The sequence below is a fragment of the Triturus cristatus genome, chromosome 12 (genome assembly GCF_964204655.1).
Source record: "Triturus cristatus chromosome 12, aTriCri1.1, whole genome shotgun sequence".
Taxonomy (NCBI): domain Eukaryota; kingdom Metazoa; phylum Chordata; class Amphibia; order Caudata; family Salamandridae; genus Triturus; species Triturus cristatus.
Window position 1 is genome coordinate 726,670,699 of NC_140595.1, and position 25,821 is coordinate 726,696,519.

Sequence of the window (25,821 nt, forward strand, 5' to 3'; positions counted from 1 at the left end):
GGATCCTAGATCCAGCACTACTGTACCACCTGTAAGCAGTTGAGAAACTGCGTTTAAGTTATACAGGCGATTTTTAAGGAATATTTACATGTTTGCAAAATCGACACTTAGAAGAAATTTCACAGAAAAACAGTCAATGGTTTCCTATGGAAGAAAATTCAAGTTACGGGTAAAGTACGTTCTCGTTACTTTTGTAATCCAATGCTGGGCTCCTAGGCTCAGTACTGGGACATCTATCTAAAACAGGTAAACAATTACGTTTTCACAGTTGGTACGATTTTTACAGAATATTTGTAAGTTTCAAAAATCGACACATAGAAAATTTTCAGCAAAAAGCAGGCAATGATATCCCATGGAAGGAAATTCGAGTTACTGGTAAGTATGGTTAAAATTACTTTTCAGGGTCAGTACTGAGCTCCAAGATTCAGCACTGAGGTCTCTCCTGATAACAGGTGAGTAAATCAGAATTCGTTGTTCGGCTGATTTTAGATGAATATTTTAAAGTTCCAAAACTCCACACCACTTAGAAGAATTTCCAAGTGAAACCACTCAATGTTAGCCTATGGAAGAAAAGTGAGTTATCGGCTTTTAGGTAAGTACTCGACTGGCAGAGTTATGGTTCTGGGCATAGACTCAGGGGTCTCCCAGGGGAGTCCCAGCCTACTTGCCAAGCCTTAAACTCCCCTTTTATTACATATAATTTACACCTAAGGTAGGCCCTAGGTAGTCCTAGGTGCATGATGCTATGTAAGTAAAAAATAAGATATGTACTTTGGTGGTTCGCGTGTCCTGTAAGTACCAAACAGTCTATTTCATTTTTCACTACTGTGAGGTCTACCCCTCTCATAGGTTAGCTCTGTGTATTCCCCTATACTTTTTATTTGGTAATTCCATATCGGAGAGGAGTAGCTTTATTTATTTATTGAAAATCCTACTTACTGGTGAGGTTGGATTTAACTTTACTATTTTAGAAATGCCACTTTTAGAGAGTGAACATTTCTCTGCACTTACTGCTCTATTTGCCTGAAACCTGGCCCAATACACGTCTGGATTGGGCTGGGTGACAGCAAAATTTGTGCCTTCCCTCTAGAGAGCCACAACACAGGTCACTCAACTGCACCTGGGGGGTGAGCTCCGCTCCCCCTCCACCCCCAATAGGTTCAAGAACGATAATTTATGTAAGTAAATACATTATAGCTACAGCTTATAATCATGCGAGTTTAAATGATTTGTTGTTAGATGGTTTAAATATTTGAAAGGATCTGTTTTTAATAGACATTTTACAAAAACCACTGGTACATTTGCTAATTCTGTAAAATTAACACCCAACTGCCGTGACATTGCCAACCACAATGCCGTGACTCGGATTTGAACTGAGGTTGCTGCGGCCACAACGCAGAGTACTAACCACTATACGATCACGGCGAGCTACTTGGGCTCGACGACATACAGTGACATGGAGAATTTATAATTCGGAACACTCAGGGCTGTTCCTGTGATAGGCTGCATGTATTCATTGCTTCCTCATTCCTCATTCAGAGGCTGCGTCTCCTCAGTGGTTGATAGGCTGAAACCGTTTCCTGGCCGCCTGCTTGTGAAATGCCAGGAGTCAAAGATCACACATTACACTTGCGGACCTGTGATGGGACACCAATGCAGAGAAACCCACCTGGCACAGACCTTCTATTCTGTCTATTAGACCTGCATCTTCCCTGCACCTTTCAAGCCATTTGTATGTGAAGCAAGAAAGAGTTAGAGAGTGATCCATCTACACTTTTATAGGGAGGATGTCGCCGTGAGCTCCTCCCAGCTAATCACACGAACAGCAGAAAAGCAAGATAAATACACAGTTGAGGGGTGGGCTGCATGGTTATGTTTTTGAGTAAATATTGAAACTGACCTCAGTGGCTCATTAGCAGAGCTGCGGCTAATGACTGGTGCCAAATCATGATGAAGCAAGCACCATGGCTCGTAGGGGACCCACAACACGCGTTTCTTAGCTCACTGAATTAAAGTATAAACTTCCGCCGTGTGTGAGTGGTAAAGGCTTGTTAATATGGTTCCTTTTCCAATTCAAGTCTGACAACAAGAGGCAGGAACCACGTGGCTTCGGAAGCTCTGGAAAGTAGCCACCAACCACAGAGAAAGAGAGAACTGGCAGTATGAGAGGTGGAGAAAACAGAAGCGGGAGCAAGGAGCTCAAATGAGATTGATGGCGTTTAAATAGAGCGCGTAAAGGAACAGTTACACATCTAAGAAATGGGAAAGACAGACTAGGGAAACAAACACAGAAAGAGCCTGTAGATGAAATTCTCTTCCTGGGACAGCAGGTTAAGAGAAATTACACATGGGGAGGTTAAGCATGTAACACCGGGGAGAATAAAAAAGAAAATGCAGTTTTATGAAGTGTGTTTGCCAATCCAGCCAGCACTTTTGTTCTATTTCTCTCTTTGCGTCTTTTATTGGTAAAGTAACTTTCAAGTGCATGCGCAGGTATGAATGAGAGAGCAACGGTATAATAATTTGAAGCGTTTACACCAGTGCTAAAGTAGGAATGAGGTGTAGCAAATACATGAACGAGGTAGTGATAACAAATATGTGGAGAGGCAATAGTGACACAAAAATAAGCCACCTATTTATAAAACTGAAATGGAAGAAATACTAAAGGTTAACTTCTGAAATTGTAGCCGATAATAAAAAGATTCTCGTTGTTGGCAGGATTTGAACCTGCGCGGGGATACCCCAATGGATTTCTAGTCCATCGCCTTAACCACTCGGCCACAACAACTTGCTGTAAGCTGCCTACAAATATTTTGTTTGAAAGTTTTGAAGTTTTCCCACATCAAAGTACTGATATTCTGCAATGCGCTTTTTAAAAACAATGTTTTTTTCATCATGCACGTTCTGTCCTAAAAACAAAAATTGCATGAGTATATCTCTGGATCTGTAAAAGGATACGCTTGCATTCAAACTCTCTTGTGGCACTCAAGTTTTTTGGACCCTGTTGCACTCTGTTTTTGCGCTGCTTTAAGTCTACGACCCATATTACAGAAGTCAACCATCTCTGAGTATTTGGGACTCCTTTGTAAGTGCCTTATCTTTAATCCTTGAAAAGCTCTATAATAAAGGGGTCTGTCAAAGATTGCTTGAATGGAAGATAAAAGAAGGCCCACTTGTCTCACCAAATGCAGTAGAGAAACCTGATGTTTTACTCATGTTATCCTTAGTTCAGTTTTTGTTAGACCTGGCATCCTTAAGGTGGCCTACCAGCAACCTTTTTGCTTTTCACCTCACGTTTTGCTGTATCTTTATGTTGGCCTTAGGACTCTAATCACTTTATCACTACTGTGAGAAAGTGGCTCTGTATATACTGTTCCCAAATAGGTACAGTGTGCACAGAGTCCCCAGTCCCCAGAGGTTTGGCAGAGGCTAAAGTTAGATATAACCTTACTCTCTAAAGTGGTAGCTTGCCGAGCAGTAAGGCAGTATCAGAGTACAGTGTAAAACATTTGTTGTACACACTCAGTCAGCAAATGGTCTCACACACTCAAGAACTGAACTCTAGGCCATTGGTTTGCATACAAAAGATATTGTTGTTTTATTTCAGAACCAACAATAGGTATCAAAATATACTTTCTCAGAATGAGATGCTTTAGTTAAATACTTTGCAATAGGCAATTGACTTTTGCAGGTCATAGTTACAGTTTATTGCAATAGGCAACACAATTTGAATCACAATAATACATTGAGCTCAATGGGAATTTTAAGTTATATGCAATTAATTACTTTCAGGATTACTTTTCTAAATCCAGGACTGGATCCTAGATTCAGTCCTGGGACAGTTCTTGGAATCAAGTGAGTAAATTCGTTTTAGTTACTGTTGTGATTTTTAAGCAATATTTTGCTATTTTAAAAGTTGACACTTCGAAACTTTTGCTGATCAAATTACCAAGGTTATCCTATGGAAGGAAATTCACTTAGCAGGTAAGTGGGGTTATGGTTACTTTTTCTAGGTCAGTGTTGGATCCTAGATCCAGCACTACTGTACCACCTGTAAGCAGTTGAGAAACTGCGTTTAAGTTATACAGGCGATTTTTAAGGAATATTTACATGTTTGCAAAATCGACACAGAAGAAATTTCACAGAAAAACAGTCAATGGTTTCCTATGGAAGAAAATTCAAGTTACGGGTAAAGTACGTTCTCGTTACTTTTGTAATCCAGTGCTGGGCTCCTAGGCTCAGTACTGGGACATCTATCTAAAACAGGTAAACAATTACGTTTTCACAGTTGGTACGATTTTTAAAGAATATTTGTAAGTTTCAAAAATCGACACTTAGAAAATTTTCAGCAAAAAGCAGGCAATGATATCCCATGGAAGGAAATTCGAGTTACTGGTAAGTACGGTTAAAATTACTTTTCAGGGTCAGTACTGAGCTCCAAGATGCAGCACTGAGGTCTCTCCTGATAACAGGTGAGTAAATCAGAATTCGTTGTTCGGCTGATTTTAGATTAATATTTTAAAGTTCCAAAACTCCACACCACTTAGAAGAATTTCCAAGTGAAACAACTCAATGTTAGCCTATGGAAGAAAAGTGAGTTATCGGCTTTTAGGTAAGTACTCGACTGTCAGAGTTATGGTTCTGGGCATAGACTCAGGGGTCTCCCAGGGGAGTCTCAGCCTACTTGCCAAGCCTTAAACTCCCCTTTTATTACATCGAATTTACACCTAAGGTAGGCCCTAGGTAGTCCTAGGTGCATGATGCTATGTAAGTAAAAAATAAGATATGTACTTTGGTGGTTCGCGTGTCCTGTAAGTACCAAACAGTCTATTTCATTTTTCACTACTGTGAGGTCTACCCCTCTCATAGGTTAGCTCTGTGTATTCCCCTATACTTTTTATTTGGTAATTCCATATCGGAGAGGAGTAGCTTTATTTATTTATTGAAAATCCTACTTACTGGTGAGGTTGGATTTAACTTTACTATTTTAGAAATGCCACTTTTAGAGAGTGATCATTTCTCTGCACTTACTGCTCTATTTGCCTGAAACCTGGCCCCAATACACGTCTGGATTGGGCTGGGTGACAGCAAAATGTGTGCCTTCCCTCTAGAGAGCCACAACACAGGTCACTCAACTGCACCTGCGGGGTGAGCTCCGCTCCCCCTCCACCCCCAATAGGTTCAAGAACGATAATTTATGTAAGTAAATACATTATAGCTACAGCTTATAATCATGCGAGTTTAAATCATTTGTTGTTAGATGGTTTAAATATTTGAAAGGATCTGTTTTTAATAGACATTTTACAAAAACCACTGGTACATTTGCTAATTCTGTAAAATTAACACCCAACTGCCGTGACATTGCCAACCACAATGCCGTGACTCGGATTCGAACCGAGGTTGCTGCAGCCACAACGCAGAGTACTAACCACTATACGATCACGGCGAGCTACTCGGGCTCAACGACATACACTGACATGGAGAATTTATAATTCGGAACACTCAGGGCTGTTCCTGTGATAGGCTGGATGTATTCATTGCTTCCTCATTCCTCATTCAGAGGCTGCGTCTCCTCAGTGGTTGATAGGCTGAAACCGTTTCCTGGCCGCCTGCTTGTGAAATGCCAGGAGTCAAAGATCACACATTACACTTGCGGACCTGTGATGGGACACCAATGCAGAGAAACCCACCTGGCACAGACCTTCTATTCTGTCTATTAGACCTGCATCTTCCCTGCACCTTTCAAGCCATTTGTATGTGAAGCAAGAAAGAGTTAGAGAGTGATCCATCTACACTTTTATAGGGAGGATGTCGCCGTGAGCTCCTCCCAGCTAATCACACGAACAGCAGAAAAGCAAGATAAATACACAGTTGAGGGGTGGGCTGCATGGTTATGTTTTTGAGTAAATATTGAAACTGACCTCAGTGGCTCATTAGCAGAGCTGCGGCTAATGACTGGTGCCAAATCATGATGAAGCAAGCACCATGGCTCGTAGGGGACCCACAACACGCTTTTCTTAGCTCACTGAATTAAAGTATAAACTTCCGCCGTGTGTGAGTGGTAAAGGCTTGTTAATATGGTTCCTTTTCCAATTCAAGTCTGACAACAAGAGGCAGGAACCACGTGGCTTCGGAAGCTCAGGAAAGTAGCCACCAACCACAGAGAAAGAGAGAACTGGCAGTATGAGAGGTGGAGAAAACAGAAGCGGGAGCAAGGAGCTCAAATGAGATTGATGGCGTTTAAATAGAGCGCGTAAAGGAACAGTTACACAGCTAAGAAATGGGAAAGACAGACTAGGGAAAAAAACACAGAAAGAGCCTGTAGATGAAATTCTCTTCCTGAGACAGCAGGTTAAGAGAAATTACACATGGGGAGGTTAAGCATGTAACACGGGGGAGAATAAAAAAGAAAATGCAGTTTTATGAAGTGTGTTTGCCAATCCAGCCAGCACTTTTGTTCTATTTCTCTCTTTGCGTCTTTTATTGGTAAAGTAACTTTCAAGTGCATGCGCAGGTATGAATGAGACAGCAACGGTATGATAATTTGAAGCGTTTACACCAGTGCTAAAGTAGGAATGAGGTGTAGCAAATACATGAAAGAGGTAGCGATAACAAATATGTGGAGAGGCAATAGTGACACAAAAATAAGCCACCTATTTATAAAACTGAAATGGAAGAAATACTAAAGGTTAACTTCTGAAATTGTAGCCGATAATAAAAAGATTCTCGTTGTTGGCAGGATTCGAACCTGCGCGGGGATACCCCAATGGATTTCTAGTCCATCGCCTTAACCACTCGGCCACAACAACTTGCTGTTAGGTGCCTACAAATATTTTGTTTGAAAGTTTTGAAGTTTTCCCACATCAAAGTACTGATATTCTGCAATGCGCTTTTTAAAAACAATGTTTTTTTCATCATGCACGTTCTGTCCTAAAAACAAAAATTGCATGAGTATATCTCTGGATCTGTAAAAGGATACGCTTGCATTCAAACTCTCTTGTGGCACTCAAGTTTTTTGGACCTCTGTTTTTGCGCTGCTTTTAGTCTACGACCCATATTACAGAAGTCAACCATCTCTGAGTATTTGGGACTCCTTTGTAAGTGCCTTATCTTTAATCCTTGAAAAGCTCTATAATAAAGGGGTCTGTCAAAGATTGCTTGAATGGAAGATAAAAGAAGGCCCACTTGTCTCACCAAATGCAGTAGAGAAACCTGATGTTTTACTCATGTTATCCTTAGTTCAGTTTTTGTTAGACCTGGCATCCTTAAGGTGGCCTACCAGCAACCTTTTTGCTTTTCACCTCACGTTTTGCTGTATCTTTATGTTGGCCTTAGGACTCTAATCACTTTATCACTACTGTGAGAAAGTGGCTCTGTATATACTGTTCCCAAATAGGTACAGTGTGCACAGAGTCCCCAGTCCCCAGAGGTTTGGCAGAGGCTAAAGTTAGATATAACCTTACTCTCTAAAGTGGTAGCTTGCCGAGCAGTAAGGCAGTATCAGAGTACAGTGTAAAACATTTGTTGTACACACTCAGTCAGCAAATGGTCTCACACACTCAAGAACTGAACTCTAGGCCATTGGTTTGCATACAAAAGATATTGTTGTTTTATTTTAGAACCAACAATAGGTATCAAAATATACTTTCTCAGAATGAGATGCTTTAGTTAAATACTTTGCAATAGGCAATTGACTTTTGCAGGTCATAGTTACAGTTTATTGCAATAGGCAACACAATTTGAATCACAATAATACATTGAGCTCAATGGGAATTTGAAGTTATATGCAATTAATTACTTTCAGGATTACTTTTCTAAATCCAGGACTGGATCCTAGATTCAGTCCTGGGACAGTTCTTGGAAACAAGTGAGTAAATTCGTTTTAGTTACTGTTGTGATTTTTAAGCAATATTTTGCTATTTTAAAAGTTGACACTTAGAAACTTTTGCTGATCAAATTACCAATGTTATCCTATGGAAGGAAATTCACTTAGCAGGTAAGTGGGGTTATGGTTACTTTTTCTAGGTCAGTGTTGGATCCTAGATCCAGCACTACTGTACCACCTGTAAGCAGTTGAGAAACTGCGTTTAAGTTATACAGGCGATTTTTAAGGAATATTTACATGTTTGCAAAATCGACACAGAAGAAATTTCACAGAAAAACAGTCAATGGTTTCCTATGGAAGAAAATTCAAGTTACGGGTAAAGTACGTTCTCGTTACTTTTGTAATCCAGTGCTGGGCTCCTAGGCTCAGTACTGGGACATCTATCTAAAACAGGTAAACAATTACGTTTTCACAGTTGGTACGATTTTTAAAGAATATTTGTAAGTTTAAAAAATCGACACTTAGAAAATGTTCAGCAAAAAGCAGGCAATGATATCCCATGGAAGGAAAGTCGAGTTACTGGTAAGTACGGTTAAAATTACTTTTCAGGGTCAGTACTGAGCTCCAAGATGCAGCACTGAGGTCTCTCCTGATAACAGGTGAGTAAATCAGAATTCGTTGTTCGGCTGATTTTAGATGAATATTTTAAAGTTCCAAAACTCCACACCACTTAGAAGAATTTCCAAGTGAAACAACTCAATGTTAGCCTATGGAAGAAAAGTGAGTTATCGGCTTTTAGGTAAGCACTCGACTGGCAGAGTTATGGTTCTGGGCATAGACTCAGGGGTCTCCCAGGGGAGTCCCAGCCTACTTGCCAAGCCTTAAACTCCCCTTTTATTACATATAATTTACACCTAAGGTAGGCCCTAGGTAGTCCCAGGTGCATGATGCTATGTAAGTAAAAAATAAGATATGTACTTTGGTGGTTCGCGTGTCCTGTAAGTACCAAACAGTCTATTTCATTTTTCACTACTGTGAGGTCTACCCCTCTCATAGGTTAGCTCTGTGTATTCCCCTATACTTTTTATTTGGTAATTCCATATCGGAGAGGAGTAGCTTTATTTATTTATTGAAAATCCTACTTACTGGTGAGGTTGGATTTAACTTTACTATTTTAGAAATGCCACTTTTAGAGAGTGAACATTTCTCTGCACTTACTGCTCTATTTGCCTGAAACCTGGCCCCAATACACGTCTGGATTGGGCTGGGTGACAGCAAAATTTGTGCCTTCCCTCTAGAGAGCCACAACACAGGTCACTCAACTGCACCTGGGGGGTGAGCTCCGCTCCCCCTCCACCCCCAATAGGTTCAAGAACGATAATTTATGTAAGTAAATACATTATAGCTACAGCTTATAATCATGCGAGTTTAAATCATTTGTTGTTAGATGGTTTAAATATTTGAAAGGATCTGTTTTTAATAGACATTTTACAAAAACCACTGGTACATTTGCTAATTCTGTAAAATTAACACCCAACTGCCGTGACATTGCCAACCACAATGCCATGACTCGGATTCGAACCGAGGTTGCTGCGGCCACAACGCAGAGTACTAACCACTATACGATCACGGCGAGCTACTTGGGCTCAACAACATACACTGACATGGAGAATTTATAATTCGGAACACTCAGGGCTGTTCCTGTGATAGGCTGGATGTATTCATTGCTTCCTCATTCCTCATTCAGAGGCTGCGTCTCCTCAGTGGTTGATAGGCTGAAACCGTTTCCTGGCCGCCTGCTTGTGAAATGCCAGGAGTCAAAGATCACACATTACACTTGCGGACCTGTGATGGGACACCAATGCAGAGAAACCCACCTGGCACAGACCTTCTATTCTGTCTATTAGACCTGCATCTTCCCTGCACCTTTCAAGCCATTTGTATGTGAAGCAAGAAAGAGTTAGAGAGTGATCCATCTACACTTTTATAGGGAGGATGTCGCCGTGAGCTCCTCCCAGCTAATCACACGAACAGCAGAAAAGCAAGATAAATACACAGTTGAGGGGTGGGCTGCAAGGTTATGTTATTGAGTAAATATTGAAACTGACCTCAGTGGCTCATTAGCAGAGCTGCGGCTAATGACTGGTGCCAAATCATGATGAAGCAAGCACCATGGCTCGTAGGGGACCCACAACACGCTTTTCTTAGCTCACTGAATTAAAGTATAAACTTCCGCCGTGTGTGAGTGGTAAAGGCTTGTTAATATGGTTCCTTTTCCAATTCAAGTCTGACAACAAGAGGCAGGAACCACGTGGCTTCGGAAGCTCAGGAAAGTAGCCACCAACCACAGAGAAAGAGAGAACTGGCAGTATGAGAGGTGGAGAAAACAGAAGCGGGAGCAAGGAGCTCAAATGAGATTGATGGCGTTTAAATAGAGCGCGTAAAGGAACAGTTACACAGCTAAGAAATGGGAAAGACAGACTAGGGAAAAAAACACAGAAAGAGCCTGTAGATGAAATTCTCTCTCATTCATACCTGCGCATGCACTTGAAAGTTACTTTACCAATAAAAGACGCAAAGAGAGAAATAGAACAAAAGTGCTGGCTGGATTGGCAAACACACTTCATAAAACTGCATTTTCTTTTTTATTCTCCCCCGTGTTACATGCTTAACCTCCCCATGTGTAATTTCTCTTAACCTGCTGTCCCAGGAAGAGAATTTCATCTACAGGCTCTTTCTGTGTTTTTTTCCCTAGTCTGTCTTTCCCATTTCTTAGCTGTGTAACTGTTCCTTTACGCGCTCTATTTAAACGCCATCAATCTCATTTGAGCTCCTTGCTCCCGCTTCTGTTTTCTCCACCTCTCATACTGCCAGTTCTCTCTTTCTCTGTGGTTGGTGGCTACTTTCCTGAGCTTCCGAAGCCACATGGTTCCTGCCTCTTGTTGTCAGACTTGAATTGGAAAAGGAACCATATTAACAAGCCTTTACCACTCACACACGGCGGAAGTTTATACTTTAATTCAGTGAGCTAAGAAAAGCGTGTTGTGGGTCCCCTACGAGCCATGGTGCTTGCTTCATCATGATTTGGCACCAGTCATTAGCCGCAGCTCTGCTAATGAGCCACTGAGGTCAGTTTCAATATTTACTCAAAAACATAACCATGCAGCCCACCCCTCAACTGTGTATTTATCTTGCTTTTCTGCTGTTCGTGTGATTAGCTGGGAGGAGCTCACGGCGACATCCTCCCTATAAAAGTGTAGATGGATCACTCTCTAACTCTTTCTTGCTTCACATACAAATGGCTTGAAAGGTGCAGGGAAGATGCAGGTCTAATAGACAGAATAGAAGGTCTGTGCCAGGTGGGTTTCTCTGCATTGGTGTCCCATCACAGGTCCGCAAGTGTAATGTGTGATCTTTGACTCCTGGCATTTCACAAGCAGGCGGCCAGGAAACGGTTTCAGCCTATCAACCACTGAGGAGACGCAGCCTCTGAATGAGGAATGAGGAAGCAATGAATACATCCAGCCTATCACAGGAACATCCCTGAGTGTTCCGAATTATAAATTCTCCATGTCACTGTATGACGTTGAGCCCAAGTAGCTCGCCGTGATCGTATAGTGGTTAGTACTCTGCGTTGTGGCCGCAGCAACCTCGGTTCGAATCCGAGTTGCGGCAGTTGGGTGTTAATTTTACAGAATTAGCAAATGTACCAGTGGTTTTTGTAAAATGTCTATTAAAAACAGATCCTTTCAAATATTTAAACCATCTAACAACAAATGATTTAAACTCGCATGATTATAAGCTGTAGCTATAATGTATTTACTTACATAAATTATCGTTCTTGAACCTATTGGGGGTGGAGGGGGAGCGGAGCTCACCCCCCAGGTGCAGTTGAGTGACCTGTGTTGTGGCTCTCTAGAGGGAAGGCACAAATTTTGCTGTCACCCAGCCCAATCCAGACGTGTATTGGGGCCTGGTTTCAGGCAAATAGAGCAGTAAGTGCAGAGAAATGTTCACTCTCTAAAAGTGGCATTTCTAAAATAGTAAAGTTAAATCCAACCTCACCAGTAAGTAGGATTTTCAATAAATAAATAAAGCTACTCCTCTCCGATATGGAATTACCAAATAAAAAGTATAGGGGAATACACAGAGCTAACCTATGAGAGGGGTAGACCTCACAGTAGTGAAAAATGAAATAGACTGTTTGGTACTTACAGGACACGCGAACCACCAAAGTACATATCTTATTTTTTACTTACATAGCATCATGCACCTAGGACTACCTAGGGCCTACCTTAGGTGTAAATTATATGTAATAAAAGGGGAGTTTAAGGCTTGGCAAGTAGGCTGGGACTCCCCTGGGAGACCCCTGAGTCTATGCCCAGAACCATAACTCTGCCAGTCGAGTACTTACCTAAAAGCCGATAACTCACTTTTCTTCCATAGGCTAACATTGAGTGGTTTCACTTGGAAATTCTTCTAAGTGGTGTGGAGTTTTGGAACTTTAAAATATTCATCTAAAATCAGCCGAACAACGAATTCTGATTTACTCACCTGTTATCAGGAGAGACCTCAGTGCTGCATCTTGGAGCTCAGTACTGACCCTGAAAAGTAATTTTAACCGTACTTACCAGTAACTCGAATTTCCTTCCATGGGATATCATTGCCTGCTTTTTGCTGAAAATTTTCTAAGTGTCGATTTTTGAAACTTACAAATATTCTTTAAAAATCGTACCAACTGTGAAAACGTAATTGTTTACCTGTTTTAGATAGATGTCCCAGTACTGAGCCTAGGAGCCCAGCACTGGATTACAAAAGTAACGAGAACGTACTTTACCCGTAACTTGAATTTTCTTCCATAGGAAACCATTGACTGTTTTTCTGTGAAATTTCTTCTAAGTGTCGATTTTGCAAACATGTAAATATTCCTTAAAAATCGCCTGTATAACTTAAACGCAGTTTCTCAACTGCTTACAGGTGGTACAGTAGTGCTGGATCTAGGATCCAACACTGACCTAGAAAAAGTAACCATAACCCCACTTACCTGCTAAGTGAATTTCCTTCCATAGGATAACATTGGTAATTTGATCAGCAAAAGTTTCGGTCAACTTTTAAAATAGCAAAATATTGCTTAAAAATCACAACAGTAACTAAAACGAATTTACTCACTTGTTTCCAAGACCTGTCCCAGGACTGAATCTAGGATCCAGTCCTGGATTTAGAAAAGTAATCCTGAAAGTAATTAATTGCATATAACTTAAAATTCCCATTGAGCTCAATGTATTATTGTGATTCAAATTGTGTTGCCTATTGCAATAAACTGTAACTATGACCTGCAAAAGTCAATTGCCTATTGCAAAGTATTTAACTAAAGCATCTCATTCTGAGAAAGTATATTTTGATACCTATTGTTGGTTCTAAAATAAAACAACAATATCTTTTGTATGCAAACCAATGGCATAGAGTTCAGTTCTTGAGTGTGTGAGACCATTTGCTGACTGAGTGTGTACAACAAATGTTTTACACTGTACTCTGATACTGCCTTACTGCTCGGCAAGCTACCACTTTAGAGAGTAAGGTTATATCTAACTTTAGCCTCTGCCAAACCTCTGGGGACTGGGGACTCTGTGCACACTGTACCTATTTGGGAACAGTATATACAGAGCCACTTTCTCACAGTAGTGATAAAGTGATTAGAGTCCTAAGGCCAACATAAAGATACAGCAAAACGTGAGGTGAAAAGCAAAAAGGTTGCTGGTAGGCCACCTTAAGGATGCCAGGTCTAACAAAAACTGAACTAAGGATAACATGAGTAAAACATCAGGTTTCTCTACTGCATTTGGTGAGACAAGTGGGCCTTCTTTTATCTTCCATTCAAGCAATCTTTGACAGACCCCTTTATTATAGAGCTTTTCAAGGATTAAAGATAAGGCACTTACAAAGGAGTCCCAAATACTCAGAGATGGTTGACTTCTGTAATATGGGTCGTAGAATAAAAGCAGCGCAAAAACAGAGTGCAACAGGGTCCAAAAAACTTGAGTGCCACAAGAGAGTTTGAATGCAAGCGTATCCTTTTACAGATCCACAGATATACTCATGCAATTTTTGTTTTTAGGACAGAACGTGCATGATGAAAAAAACATTGTTTTTAAAAAGCGCATTGCAGAATATCAGTACTTTGATGTGGGAAAACTTCAAAACTTTCAAACAAAATATTTGTAGACAGCTTACAGCAAGTTGTTGTGGCCGAGTGGTTAAGGCGATGGACTCGAAATCCATTGGGGTATCCCCGCGCAGGTTCGAATCCTGCCAACAACGAGAATCTTTTTATTATCGGCTACAATTTCAGAAGTTAACCGTTAGTATTTCTTCCATTTCAGTTTTATAAATAGGTGGCTTATTTTTGTGTCACTATTGCCTCTCCACATATTTGTTATCGCTACCTCTTTCATGTCTTTGCTACACCTCATTCCTACTTTAGCACTGGTGTAAACGCTTCAAATTATTATACCGTTGCTCTCTCATTCATACCTGCGCATGCACTTGAAAGTTACTTTACCAATAAAAGACGCAAAGAGAGAAATAGAACAAAAGTGCTGGCTGGATTGGCAAACACACTTCATAAAACTGCATTTTCTTTTTTATTCTCCCCCGTGTTACATGCTTAACCTCCCCATGTGTAATTTCTCTTAACCTGCTGTCCCAGGAAGAGAATTTCATCTACAGGCTCTTTCTGTGTTTTTTTCCCTAGTCTGTCTTTCCCATTTCTTAGCTGTGTAACTGTTCCTTTACGCGCTCTATTTAAACGCCATCAATCTCATTTGAGCTCCTTGCTCCCGCTTCTGTTTTCTCCACCTCTCATACTGCCAGTTCTCTCTTTCTCTGTGGTTGGTGGCTACTTTCCTGAGCTTCCGAAGCCACATGGTTCCTGCCTCTTGTTGTCAGACTTGAATTGGAAAAGGAACCATATTAACAAGCCTTTACCACTCACACACGGCGGAAGTTTATACTTTAATTCAGTGAGCTAAGAAAAGCGTGTTGTGGGTCCCCTACGAGCCATGGTGCTTGCTTCATCATGATTTGGCACCAGTCATTAGCCGCAGCTCTGCTAATGAGCCACTGAGGTCAGTTTCAATATTTACTCAAAAACATAACCATGCAGCCCACCCCTCAACTGTGTATTTATCTTGCTTTTCTGCTGTTCGTGTGATTAGCTGGGAGGAGCTCACGGCGACATCCTCCCTATAAAAGTGTAGATGGATCACTCTCTAACTCTTTCTTGCTTCACATACAAATGGCTTGAAAGGTGCAGGGAAGATGCAGGTCTAATAGACAGAATAGAAGGTCTGTGCCAGGTGGGTTTCTCTGCATTGGTGTCCCATCACAGGTCCGCAAGTGTAATGTGTGATCTTTGACTCCTGGCATTTCACAAGCAGGCGGCCAGGAAACGGTTTCAGCCTATCAACCACTGAGGAGACGCAGCCTCTGAATGAGGAATGAGGAAGCAATGAATACATCCAGCCTATCACAGGAACAGCCCTGAGTGTTCCGAATTATAAATTCTCCATGTCACTGTATGACGTTGAGCCCAAGTAGCTCGCCGTGATCGTATAGTGGTTAGTACTCTGCGTTGTGGCCGCAGCAACCTCGGTTCGAATCCGAGTCGCGGCAGTTGGGTGTTAATTTTACAGAATTAGCAAATGTACCAGTGGTTTTTGTAAAATGTCTATTAAAAACAGATCCTTTCAAATATTTAAACCATCTAACAACAAATGATTTAAACTCGCATGATTATAAGCTGTAGCTATAATGTATTTACTTACATAAATTATCGTTCTTGAACCTATTGGGGGTGGAGGGGGAGCGGAGCTCACCCCCCAGGTGCAGTTGAGTGACCTGTGTTGTGGCTCTCTAGAGGGAAGGCACAAATTTTGCTGTCACCCAGCCCAATCCAGACGTGTATTGGGGCCAGGTTTCAGGCAAATAGAGCAGTAAGTGCAGAGAAATGTTCACTCTCTAAAAGTGGCATTTCTAAAATAGTAAAGTTAAATCCAACCTCACCAGTAAGTAGGATTTTCAATAAATAAATAAAGCTACTCCTCTCCGATATGGAATTACCAAATAAAAAGTATAGGGGAATACACAGAGCTAACCTATGAGAGGGGTAGACCTCACAGTAGTGAAAAATGAAATAGACTGTTTGGAACTTACAGGACACGCGAACCACCAAAGTACATATCTTATTTTTTACTTACATAGCATCATGCACCTAGGACTACCTAGGGCCTACCTTAGGTGTAAATTATATGTAATAAAAGGGGAGTTTAAGGCTTGGCAAGTAGGCTGGGACTCCCCTGGGAGACCCCTGAGTCTATGCCCAGAACCATAACTCTGCCAGTCGAGTACTTACCTAAAAGCCGATAACTCACTTTTCTTCCATAGGCTAACATTGAGTGGTTTCACTTGGAAATTCTTCTAAGTGGTGTGGAGTTTTGGAACTTTAAAATATTCATCTAAAATCAGCCGAACAACGAATTCTGATTTACTCACCTGTTATCAGGAGAGACCTCAGTGCTGCATCTTGGAGCTCAGTACTGACCCTGAAAAGTAATTTTAACCGTACTTACCAGTAACTCGAATTTCCTTCCATGGGATATCATTGCCTGCTTTTTGCTGAAAATTTTCTAAGTGTCGATTTTTGAAACTTACAAATATTCTTTAAAAATCGTACCAACTGTGAAAACGTAATTGTTTACCTGTTTTAGATAGATGTCCCAGTACTGAGCCTAGGAGCCCAGCACTGGATTACAAAAGTAACGAGAACGTACTTTACCCGTAACTTGAATTTTCTTCCATAGGAAACCATTGACTGTTTTTCTGTGAAATTTCTTCTAAGTGTCGATTTTGCAAACATGTAAATATTCCTTAAAAATCGCCTGTATAACTTAAACGCAGTTTCTCAACTGCTTACAGGTGGTACAGTAGTGCTGGATCTAGGATCCAACACTGACCTAGAAAAAGTAACCATAACCCCACTTACCTGCTAAGTGAATTTCCTTCCATAGGATAACATTGGTAATTTGATCAGCAAAAGTTTCGGTCAACTTTTAAAATAGCAAAATATTGCTTAAAAATCACAACAGTAACTAAAACGAATTTACTCACTTGTTTCCAAGACCTGTCCCAGGACTGAATCTAGGATCCAGTCCTGGATTTAGAAAAGTAATCCTGAAAGTAATTAATTGCATATAACTTAAAATTCCCATTGAGCTCAATGTATTATTGTGATTCAAATTGTGTTGCCTATTGCAATAAACTGTAACTATGACCTGCAAAAGTCAATTGCCTATTGCAAAGTATTTAACTAAAGCATCTCATTCTGAGAAAGTATATTTTGATACCTATTGTTGGTTCTAAAATAAAACAACAATATCTTTTGTATGCAAACCAATGGCATAGAGTTCAGTTCTTGAGTGTGTGAGACCATTTGCTGACTGAGTGTGTACAACAAATGTTTTACACTGTACTCTGATACTGCCTTACTGCTCGGCAAGCTACCACTTTAGAGAGTAAGGTTATATCTAACTTTAGCCTCTGCCAAACCTCTGGGGACTGGGGACTCTGTGCACACTGTACCTATTTGGGAACAGTATATACAGAGCCACTTTCTCACAGTAGTGATAAAGTGATTAGAGTCCTAAGGCCAACATAAAGATACAGCAAAACGTGAGGTGAAAAGCAAAAAGGTTGCTGGTAGGCCACCTTAAGGATGCCAGGTCTAACAAAAACTGAACTAAGGATAACATGAGTAAAACATCAGGTTTCTCTACTGCATTTGGTGAGACAAGTGGGCCTTCTTTTATCTTCCATTCAAGCAATCTTTGACAGACCCCTTTATTATAGAGCTTTTCAAGGATTAAAGATAAGGCACTTACAAAGGAGTCCCAAATACTCAGAGATGGTTGACTTCTGTAATATGGGTCGTAGAATAAAAGCAGCGCAAAAACAGAGTGCAACAGGGTCCAAAAAACTTGAGTGCCACAAGAGAGTTTGAATGCAAGCGTATCCTTTTACAGATCCACAGATATACTCATGCAATTTTTGTTTTTAGGACAGAACGTGCATGATGAAAAAAACATTGTTTTTAAAAAGCGCATTGCAGAATATCAGTACTTTGATGTGGGAAAACTTCAAAACTTTCAAACAAAATATTTGTAGACAGCTTACAGCAAGTTGTTGTGGCCGAGTGGTTAAGGCGATGGACTCGAAATCCATTGGGGTATCCCCGCGCAGGTTCGAATCCTGCCAACAACGAGAATCTTTTTATTATCGGCTACAATTTCAGAAGTTAACCGTTAGTATTTCTTCCATTTCAGTTTTATAAATAGGTGGCTTATTTTTGTGTCACTATTGCCTCTCCACATATTTGTTATCGCTACCTCTTTCATGTCTTTGCTACACCTCATTCCTACTTTAGCACTGGTGTAAACGCTTCAAATTATTATACCGTTGCTCTCTCATTCATACCTGCGCATGCACTTGAAAGTTACTTTACCAATAAAAGACGCAAAGAGAGAAATAGAACAAAAGTGCTGGCTGGATTGGCAAACACACTTCATAAAACTGCATTTTCTTTTTTATTCTCCCCCGTGTTACATGCTTAACCTCCCCATGTGTAATTTCTCTTAACCTGCTGTCCCAGGAAGAGAATTTCATCTACAGGCTCTTTCTGTGTTTTTTTCCCTAGTCTGTCTTTCCCATTTCTTAGCTGTGTAACTGTTCCTTTACGCGCTCTATTTAAACGCCATCAATCTCATTTGAGCTCCTTGCTCCCGCTTCTGTTTTCTCCACCTCTCATACTGCCAGTTCTCTCTTTCTCTGTGGTTGGTGGCTACTTTCCTGAGCTTCCGAAGCCACATGGTTCCTGCCTCTTGTTGTCAGACTTGAATTGGAAAAGGAACCATATTAACAAGCCTTTACCACTCACACACGGCGGAAGTTTATACTTTAATTCAGTGAGCTAAGAAAAGCGTGTTGTGGGTCCCCTACGAGCCATGGTGCTTGCTTCATCATGATTTGGCACCAGTCATTAGCCGCAGCTCTGCTAATGAGCCACTGAGGTCAGTTTCAATAGTTACTCAAAAACATAACCATGCAGCCCACCCCTCAACTGTGTATTTATCTTGCTTTTCTGCTGTTCGTGTGATTAGCTGGGAGGAGCTCACGGCGACATCCTCCCTATAAAAGTGTAGATGGATCACTCTCTAACTCTTTCTTGCTTCACATACAAATGGCTTGAAAGGTGCAGGGAAGATGCAGGTCTAATAGACAGAATAGAAGGTCTGTGCCAGGTGGGTTTCTCTGCATTGGTGTCCCATCACAGGTCCGCAAGTGTAATGTGTGATCTTTGACTCCTGGCATTTCACAAGCAGGCGGCCAGGAAACGGTTTCAGCCTATCAACCACTGAGGAGACGCAGCCTCTGAATGAGGAATGAGGAAGCAATGAATACATCCAGCCTATCACAGGAACAGCCCTGAGTGTTCCGAATTATAAATTCTCCATGTCACTGTATGTCGTTGAGCCCAAGTAGCTCGCCGTGATCGTATAGTGGTTAGTACTCTGCGTTGTGGCCGCAGCAACCTCGGTTCGAATCCGAGTCGCGGCAGTTGGGTGTTAATTTTACAGAATTAGCAAATGTACCAGTGGTTTTTGTAAAATGTCTATTAAAAACAGATCCTTTCAAATATTTAAACCATCTAACAACAAATGATTTAAACTCGCATGATTATAAGCTGTAGCTATAATGTATTTACTTACATAAATTATCGTTCTTGAACCTATTGGGGGTGGAGGGGGAGCGGAGCTCACCCCCCAGGTGCAGTTGAGTGACCTGTGTTGTGGCTCTCTAGAGGGAAGGCACAAATGTTGCTGTCACCCAGCCCAATCCAGACGTGTATTGGGGCCAGGTTTCAGGCAAATAGAGCAGTAAGTGCAGAGAAATGTTCACTCTCTAAAAGTGGCATTTCTAAAATAGTAAAGTTAAATCCAACCTCACCAGTAAGTAGGATTTTCAATAAATAAATAAAGCTACTCCTCTCCGATATGGAATTACCAAATAAAAAGTATAGGGGAATACACAGAGCTAACCTATGAGAGGGGTAGACCTCACAGTAGTGAAAAATGAAATAGACTGTTTGGAACTTACAGGACACGCGAACCACCAAAGTACATATCTTATTTTTTACTTACATTGCATCATGCACCTAGGACTACCTAGGGCCTACCTTAGGTGTAAATTATATGTAATAAAAGGGGAGTTTAAGGCTTGGCAAGTAGGCTGGGACTCCCCTGGGAGACCCCTGAGTCTATGCCCAGAACCATAACTCTGCCAGTCGAGTACTTACCTAAAAGCCGATAACTCACTTTTCTTCCATAGGCTAACATTGAGTTGTTTCACTTGGAAATTCTTCTAAGTGGTGTGGAGTTTTGGAACTTTAAAATATTCATCTAATATCAGCCGAACAACGAATTCTGATTTACTCACCTGTTATCAGGAGAGACCTCAGTGCTGCATCTTGGAGCTCAGTACTGACCCTGAAAAGTAATTTTAACCGTACTTACCAGTAACTCGAATTTCCTTCCATGGGATATCATTGCCTGCTTTTTGCTGAAAATTTTCTAAGTGTCGATTTTTGAAACTTACAAATATTCTTTAAAAATCGTACCAACTGTGAAAACGTAATTGTTTACCTGTTTTAGATAGATGTCCCAGTACTGAGCCTAGGAGCCCAGCACTGGATTACAAAAGTAACGAGAACGTACTTTACCCGTAACTTGAATTTTCTTCCATAGGAAACCATTGACTGTTTTTCTGTGAAATTTCTTCTAAGTGTCGATTTTGCAAACATGTAAATATTCCTTAAAAATCGCCTGTATAACTTAAATGCAGTTTCTCAACTGCTTACAGGTGGTACAGTAGTGCTGGATCTAGGATCCAACACTGACCTAGAAAAAGTAACCATAACCCCACTTACCTGCTAAGTGAATTTCCTTCCATAGGATAACATTGGTAATTTGATCAGCAAAAGTTTCGAAGTGTCAACTTTTAAAATAGCAAAATATTGCTTAAAAATCACAACAGTAACTAAAACGAATTTACTCACTTGTTTCCAAGAACTGTCCCAGGACTGAATCTAGGATCCAGTCCTGGATTTAGAAAAGTAATCCTGAAAGTAATTAATTGCATATAACTTAAAATTCCCATTGAGCTCAATGTATTATTGTGATTCAAATTGTGTTGCCTATTGCAATAAACTGTAACTATGACCTGCAAAAGTCAATTGCCTATTGCAAAGTATTTAACTAAAGCATCTCATTCTGAGAAAGTATATTTTGATACCTATTGTTGGTTCTAAAATAAAACAACAATATCTTTTGTATGCAAACCAATGGCATAGAGTTCAGTTCTTGAGTGTGTGAGACCATTTGCTGACTGAGTGTGTACAACAAATGTTTTACACTGTACTCTGATACTGCCTTACTGCTCGGCAAGCTACCACTTTAGAGAGTAAGGTTATATCTAACTTTAGCCTCTGCCAAACCTCTGGGGACTGGGGACTCTGTGCACACTGTACCTATTTGGGAACAGTATATACAGAGCCACTTTCTCACAGTAGTGATAAAGTGATTAGAGTCCTAAGGCCAACATAAAGATACAGCAAAACGTGAGGTGAAAAGCAAAAAGGTTGCTGGTAGGCCACCTTAAGGATGCCAGGTCTAACAAAAACTGAACTAAGGATAACATGAGTAAAACATCAGGTTTCTCTACTGCATTTGGTGAGACAAGTGGGCCTTCTTTTATCTTCCATTCAAGCAATCTTTGACAGACCCCTTTATTATAGAGCTTTTCAAGGATTAAAGATAAGGCACTTACAAAGGAGTCCCAAATACTCAGAGATGGTTGACTTCTGTAATATGGGTCGTAGACTAAAAGCAGCGCAAAAACAGAGTGCAACAGGGTCCAAAAAACTTGAGTGCCACAAGAGAGTTTGAATGCAAGCGTATCCTTTTACAGATCCAGAGATATACTCATGCAATTTTTGTTTTTAGGACAGAACGTGCATGATGAAAAAAACATTGTTTTTAAAAAGCGCATTGCAGAATATCAGTACTTTGATGTGGGAAAACTTCAAAACTTTCAAACAAAATATTTGTAGGCAGCTTACAGCAAGTTGTTGTGGCCGAGTGGTTAAGGCGATGGACTAGAAATCCATTGGGGTATCCCCGCGCAGGTTCGAATCCTGCCAACAACGAGAATCTTTTTATTATCGGCTAAAATTTCAGAAGTTAACCTTTAGTATTTCTTCCATTTCAGTTTTATAAATAGGTGGCTTATTTTTGTGTCACTATTGCCTCTCCACATATTTGTTATCGCTACCTCTTTCATGTCTTTGCTACACCTCATTCCTACTTTAGCACTGGTGTAAACGCTTCAAATTATTATACGGTTGCTCTCTCATTCATACCTGCGCATGCACTTGAAAGTTACTTTACCAATAAAAGACGCAAAGAGAGAAATAGAACAAAAGTGCTGGCTGGATTGGCAAACACACTTCATAAAACAGCATTTTCTTTTTTATTCTCCCCCGTGTTACATGCTTAACCTCCCCATGTGTAATTTCTCTTAACCTGCTGTCCCAGGAAGAGAATTTCATCTACAGGCTCTTTCTGTGTTTTTTTCCCTAGTCTGTCTTTCCCATTTCTTAGCTGTGTAACTGTTCCTTTACGCGCTCTATTTAAACGCCATCAATCTCATTTGAGCTCCTTGCTCCCGCTTCTGTTTTCTCCACCTCTCATACTGCCAGTTCTCTCTTTCTCTGTGGTTGGTGGCTACTTTCCTGAGCTTCCGAAGCCACATGGTTCCTGCCTCTTGTTGTCAGACTTGAATTGGAAAAGGAACCATATTAACTAGCCTTTACCACTCACACACGGCGGAAGTTTATACTTTAATTCAGTGAGCTAAGAAAAGCGTGTTGTGGGTCCCCTACGAGCCATGGTGCTTGCTTCATCATGATTTGGCACCAGTCATTAGCCGCAGCTCTGCTAATGAGCCACTGAGGTCAGTTTCAATATTTACTCAAAAACATAACCATGCAGCCCACCCCTCAACTGTGTATTTATCTTGCTTTTCTGCTGTTCGTGTGATTAGCTGGGAGGAGCTCACGGCGACATCCTCCCTATAAAAGTGTAGATGGATCACTCTCTAACTCTTTCTTGCTTCACATACAAATGGCTTGAAAGGTGCAGGGAAGATGCAGGTCTAATAGACAGAATAGAAGGTCTGTGCCAGGTGGGTTTCTCTGCATTGGTGTCCCATCACAGGTCCGCAAGTGTAATGTGTGATCTTTGACTCCTGGCATTTCACAAGCAGGCGGCCAGGAAACGGTTTCAGCCTATCAACCACTGAGGAGACGCAGCCTCTGAATGAGGAATGAGGAAGCAATGAATACATCCAGCCTATCACAGTCACAGCCCTGAGTGTTCCGAATTATAAATTCTCCATGTCACTGTATGTCGTTGAGCCCAAGTAGCTCGCCGTGATCGTATAGTGGTTAGTACTCTGCGTTGTGGCCGCAGCAACCGCGGTTCGAATCCGAGTCACGGCATTGTGGTTGGCAATGTCACGGCAGTTGGGTGTTAATTTTACAGAATTAGCAAATGTACCAGTGGTTTTTGTAAAATGTCTATTAAAAACAGATCCTTTCAAATATTTAAACCATCTAACAACAAATGATTTAAACTCGCATGATTATGAGCTGTAGCTATAATGTATTTACTTACATAAATTATCGTTCTTGAACCTATTGGGGGTGGAGGGGGAGCGGAGCTCACCCCCCAGGTGCATTTGAGTGACCTGTGTTGTGGCTCTCTAGAGGGAAGGCACAAATTTTGCTGTCACCCAGCCCAATCCAGACGTGTATTGGGGCCAGGTTTCAGGCAAATAGAGCAGTAAGTGCAGAGAAATGTTCACTCTCTAAAAGTGGCATTTCTAAAATAGTAAAGTTAAATCCAACCTCACCAGTAAGTAGGATTTTCAATAAATAAATAAAGCTACTCCTCTCCGATATGGAATTACCAAATAAAAAGTATAGGGGAATACACAGAGCTAACCTATGAGAGGGGTAGACCTCACAGTAGTGAAAAATGAAATAGACTGTTTGGTACTTACAGGACACGCGAACCACCAAAGTACATATCTTATTTTTTACTTACATAGCATCATGCACCTAGGACTACCTAGGGCCTACCTTAGGTGTAAATTATATGTAATAAAAGGGGAGTTTAAGGCTTGGCAAGTAGGCTGGGACTCCCCTGGGAGACCCCTGAGTCTATGCCCAGAACCATAACTCTGCCAGTCGAGTACTTACCTAAAAGCCGATAACTCACTTTTCTTCCATAGGCTAACATTGAGTTGTTTCACTTGGAAATTCTTCTAAGTGGTGTGGAGTTTTGGAACTTTAAAATATTCATCTAAAATCAGCCGAACAACGAATTCTGATTTACTCACCTGTTATCAGGAGAGACCTCAGTGCTGCATCTTGGAGCTCAGTACTGACCCTGAAAAGTAATTTCAACCGTACTTACCAGTAACTCGAATTTCCTTCCATGGGATATCATTGCCTGCTTTTTGCTGAAAATTTTCTAAGTGTCGATTTTTGAAACTTACAAATATTCTTTAAAAATCGTACCAACTGTGAAAACGTAATTGTTTACCTGTTTTAGATAGATGTCCCAGTACTGAGCCTAGGAGCCCAGCACTGGATTACAAAAGTAACGAGAACGTACTTTACCCGTAACTTGAATTTTCTTCCATAGGAAACCATTGACTGTTTTTCTGTGAAATTTCTTCTAAGTGTCGATTTTGCAAACATGTAAATATTCCTTAAAAATCGCCTGTATAACTTAAATGCAGTTTCTCAACTGCTTACAGGTGGTACAGTAGTGCTGGATCTAGGATCCAACACTGACCTAGAAAAAGTAACCATAACCCCACTTACCTGCTAAGTGAATTTCCTTCCATAGGATAACATTGGTAATTTGATCAGCAAAAGTTTCGAAGTGTCAACTTTTAAAATAGCAAAATATTGCTTAAAAATCACAACAGTAACTAAAACGAATTTACTCACTTGTTTCCAAGAACTGTCCCAGGACTGAATCTAGGATCCAGTCCTGGATTTAGAAAAGTAATCCTGAAAGTAATTAATTGCATATAACTTGAAAAATCCCATTGAGCTCAATGTATTATTGTGATTCAAATTGTGTTGCCTATTGCAATAAACTGTAACTATGACCTGCAAAAGTCAATTTCCTATTGCAAAGTATTTAACTAAAGCATCTCATTCTGAGAAAGTATATTTTGATACCTATTGTTGGTTCTAAAATAAAACAACAATATCTTTTGTATGCAAACCAATGGCCTAGAGTTCAGTTCTTGAGTGTGTGAGACCATTTGCTGACTGAGTGTGTACAACAAATGTTTTACACTGTACTCTGATACTGCCTTACTGCTCGGCAAGCTACCACTTTAGAGAGTAAGGTTATATCTAACTTTAGCCTCTGCCAAACCTCTGGGGACTGGGGACTCTGTGCACACTGTACCTATTTGGGAACAGTATATACAGAGCCACTTTCTCACAGTAGTGATAAAGTGATTAGAGTCCTAAGGCCAACATAAAGATACAGCAAAACGTGAGGTGAAAAGCAAAAAGGTTGCTGGTAGGCCACCTTAAGGATGCCAGGTCTAACAAAAACTGAACTAAGGATAACATGAGTAAAACATCAGGTTTCTCTACTGCATTTGGTGAGACAAGTGGGCCTTCTTTTATCTTCCATTCAAGCAATCTTTGACAGACCCCTTTATTATAGAGCTTTTCAAGGATTAAAGATAAGGCACTTACAAAGGAGTCCCAAATACTCAGAGATGGTTGACTTCTG

General features: G+C 40.7%; 10 non-coding genes across 10 annotated transcripts; 6 read left to right on the forward strand and 4 right to left on the reverse strand.

The window, feature by feature from the left end:
- Positions 1 to 2,706: 2,706 nt before the first annotated feature.
- Positions 2,707 to 2,788, reverse strand: TRNAS-AGA (transfer RNA serine (anticodon AGA)). Its single transcript has one exon. It is a non-coding gene; the product is annotated as a tRNA-Ser (tRNA).
- A 2,586-nt stretch (positions 2,789 to 5,374) lies between these two features.
- Positions 5,375 to 5,446, reverse strand: TRNAH-GUG (transfer RNA histidin (anticodon GUG)). Its single transcript has one exon. It is a non-coding gene; the product is annotated as a tRNA-His (tRNA).
- A 1,281-nt stretch (positions 5,447 to 6,727) lies between these two features.
- On the reverse strand, positions 6,728 to 6,809 carry TRNAS-AGA (transfer RNA serine (anticodon AGA)). Its single transcript has one exon. It is a non-coding gene; the product is annotated as a tRNA-Ser (tRNA).
- Positions 6,810 to 9,386: 2,577 nt separating this feature from the next.
- TRNAH-GUG (transfer RNA histidin (anticodon GUG)) lies at positions 9,387 to 9,458 on the reverse strand. The gene has a single exon. It is a non-coding gene; the product is annotated as a tRNA-His (tRNA).
- Positions 9,459 to 11,428: 1,970 nt separating this feature from the next.
- On the forward strand, positions 11,429 to 11,500 carry TRNAH-GUG (transfer RNA histidin (anticodon GUG)). Its single transcript has one exon. It is a non-coding gene; the product is annotated as a tRNA-His (tRNA).
- Positions 11,501 to 14,061: 2,561 nt separating this feature from the next.
- On the forward strand, positions 14,062 to 14,143 carry TRNAS-CGA (transfer RNA serine (anticodon CGA)). Its single transcript has one exon. It is a non-coding gene; the product is annotated as a tRNA-Ser (tRNA).
- A 1,281-nt stretch (positions 14,144 to 15,424) lies between these two features.
- TRNAH-GUG (transfer RNA histidin (anticodon GUG)) lies at positions 15,425 to 15,496 on the forward strand. Its single transcript has one exon. It is a non-coding gene; the product is annotated as a tRNA-His (tRNA).
- Positions 15,497 to 18,057: 2,561 nt separating this feature from the next.
- TRNAS-CGA (transfer RNA serine (anticodon CGA)) lies at positions 18,058 to 18,139 on the forward strand. Its single transcript has one exon. It is a non-coding gene; the product is annotated as a tRNA-Ser (tRNA).
- Positions 18,140 to 19,420: 1,281 nt separating this feature from the next.
- Positions 19,421 to 19,492, forward strand: TRNAH-GUG (transfer RNA histidin (anticodon GUG)). Its single transcript has one exon. It is a non-coding gene; the product is annotated as a tRNA-His (tRNA).
- Positions 19,493 to 22,057: 2,565 nt separating this feature from the next.
- Positions 22,058 to 22,139, forward strand: TRNAS-AGA (transfer RNA serine (anticodon AGA)). The gene has a single exon. It is a non-coding gene; the product is annotated as a tRNA-Ser (tRNA).
- The last annotated feature ends 3,682 nt before the right edge of the window (positions 22,140 to 25,821 follow it).